The following is a 3,302-nucleotide window of genomic DNA, read 5'->3' as shown; positions in this document are numbered from 1 at the left end:
AAGTGTTAGCTTAGCAGATCCTCGCAGGTACCGAGGGGGAACGGCAGAGGAGCAGAGCTCTGTGCTGCAGCAGTCTTGATTTTATCAGTGTCACATTCGTGCAAACACTACAATTCACCAAATGCTTCAAAATATGTCCGTATATAAAGAATTATTAGCGGGATGATGCCAGTAATTTAATTAAAACACACGTCCTCCTTTGAAAAGTGTTTCTTTGATCACCCTTAATTAAAACCAAAAACCACCACCAACCCTTAATTAAAAAAAATCATGACTCACTAGTCTGGAAGGAATGAGTTCCTCTTTTCCAAAAGTTGTACAGAGCTAAGGAACAGAAGGAAAACACTGATGACTATCAGGCTGTTGTTCTCAGTTTACAAAAACTACCAACAGTAGCTGATAGTGGTGGGTCAAACAATGCTGTCATGTCTCGTATTTTAAAAGTACTGTACAGGTCCTTGAATAGAAAACTTTCACTGGGCAAGAGGGAAATATTTAAATTATTAAGAATGAAACATCCCTACTGGCTATAACAAAGCTGCCAACAGCAGAAGGAAGCTCTTTGATGGAGCACAGGAAGACTCACCTGTATGACCACCGTTTAGTTCTTTTTCTGCTGGCCCTGTGTAATGGAAAAGAAAGTAAACAGGACACCACTGTTGAAAATGAAAACAGATTGCAGAACTAAACAGGTCTCTAACACTGAAAGAAGAGGGGGAGAAAGGAAGAGTGTCCGAGAAGTGCATCCCCTCCTGCATAGCAATACACAGAACTTCTCCAGGTATTTAAAGACAAGACAGAATACATTGCCAGGTCTCAAAACAAATTAGCAGCACATTTTAACAAAGTAAAACATGAGCCATAAAACTATAAATGGAGGAAAACTACAGCCTTTGAAGCCTGTGCTTAGAAAGCCTATGTCTAAAAGCTTGTCACCTGTCTCTTAACTTACATCACAAAATAAAAACATAAAGACCATAAAATAACACATAAAAGCAAAATCTTGGAAAGACTCTCAGCCCCCATCTCACAGAGGAAAAAAATCCCTTAAGTGCCAAACGAACACAAATTGTACGGTGTGCATATAACTGGACCACTCTGACACTCTGTGACTGTGCATATGTTGGGACGAATTCTGGGGCTTCACTGAACGTCCCTTATGTGTGTCCAGTCTTTACCCATACAAATAATCCTCTTGGCTTTCTTGCTGACATATGCACGTTTGGAAGATGACTGGATCAGGACCACAGCACCTGCATTCAGTACCTCCCTTACACCCCTCCTCCCCGTCTACCAAAGTACTGAAAATCCAGACAAAATGAAATAGTGCTGGTGTCACCATGCGACCCTACAGTCATCAGCTGAGGTCAGGGTTCTAAGGAAACAGGTACATAAACGGCAGTCCCTATCCTACAGGAGTTCAAGACAGGAAGGTCGCTATGGAGGTGCAGCTGCATCCGGGGAGAAGTTCAGAACATCAGTAAATGGCAGCAGATGACTTCCCTTTTAACTGATGGAAAGCCTTCAAAGCACAACAAGGTACTTCCCCTTCCACTCCCATTTCCAAATCATGGTCATGAGCTTCTCCTTGCTTTGGGGAAGCTCACAAAGCTTTGTGCTTTCTCTTAGTTCTTGCTAGCTTTAGAAGAGTGAAGAGAGCAAAGATAATTTGACCAGACACACACACAAGCACAAATACTGTCTCCCTTTCCCCAAAAAATATTCAGCTCCCCAAGAAACAGAATCACACTAAGGTGAAAACTTATCTGTTTTTATTTTTTAAAGAAAAATATTCCTCTTTAAACACAAAGCATGAACTAAAAACCTCTGAGGAACAGCTTCTCCTCCCTTGGAGCGCATTTAACTAAACTGTACAGTGTTAGAGCTCTCCAAACAAGTATACACACATGACATAACAGTATTTCTTTCACAGAAAATAAGGTTTAGGACTCAAAATTGTCCTCCTCACCCTCTCTAGATACCCACTCCATCCCAAAGTACTCCGTCCCTTACTCCCACCACAGGACAGGGATGATAATTTCTGGATGCAACATATATTTAAAAAAAAAAAAAAAAAAAAAGTATTGGCCAAATTGGCCCTTTCTAGCCTTCTAACAAATGTCTGCGAGAGAGGTTAAGACCATAGTTATTTCCAGGAATGGTGCTTGGAAGAAAAAATATAGCAGCATCCACAGGCAACACAAGCCATTGATTCCAGCTGCCCTGTTTTAAGGAACCCAGTCAGTTCAGCAGTGTTTTACAGATGTTCCCATCACCCAAGAAGAGGGAGTGGGAATGAAACATTCACAGGCCAAATTTGTTGCTTGAGCAGACAGCCTAAAATTCAGTGAATCTGGCCTACATGTGCCAGCAATGAAGTTTTTTCCACATTGCCACAGTGACCAATTTCATGTCTAAGATTTTATGTAAAAAGATATGATGACCTTCAGAAATCAGCAACTCGTTCTACCAATTCTCTCTATCCCATCAAATAGATATGTGCATAATATTTGTCACATCTGCCAAACTACCCAGACTGCGGAACTAGAACCAGACTCTAGAATCCAAATTCTTACTAATTTGGAACAGCAAAATCATCAAAAGTCTCTGCAAAGTCTCAGAACATACCTAACAAGTCCATATCCAAAGAAAAAGTACCTAGGCATTTTCAAGGGAAGGTAGGTAATGGAAAAGGTCTGGAAATGGAGCTCATTTATATCTCACCTGATCATTAATTGTTGGTATTATTAAGTAATGCTCAAATCTTTATCAGACCATTTTGTAAAGATCTTTTCCATTCCATACACTTCAACAGTTTTTACAGTAGGAAAAATATTAGAAAAATAAAATCTCACCCCTGAACAACACTGTATGAAGATCAACATCATCAGTCACAAAGATTTTTACAGGGGGACCAGATAATCTTGTTTCCTCCAAACCAGCTTCATATAGAAAACAGCAGCAAGATAGACACAGTATCTAAGAGCTAGATTAAGGCCAACAATATAAAGACAAACATGGGCTCAGATCTTTTGAAATGAAGAAACCCTCCAAAAGTTTTTATACATATGCATGCACACACACACACACATACACACACGTATACTCGTGTGTACTATTCAAGCGAAGGCTTCACAACCGTGAAAGCACCACTGGAGAGTGTTCTAGCACCAGAATGAAAAAGTTGGTTGTCTTCCCTCTTCAGCAATAAAATCCAAAGTCTTTATATTGGTTTGGACAAGGTCACCAAATACCCTTCCAAGAACAGTTTCAGTGAGCAGATTCAGAAGTGCAGTGACAGG

This window comes from Gymnogyps californianus, chromosome 21, assembly GCF_018139145.2.
Source record: "Gymnogyps californianus isolate 813 chromosome 21, ASM1813914v2, whole genome shotgun sequence".
NCBI classification, from domain to species: Eukaryota; Metazoa; Chordata; class Aves; order Accipitriformes; family Cathartidae; genus Gymnogyps; species Gymnogyps californianus.
Note: the sequence above shows the minus strand (reverse complement) of the source record.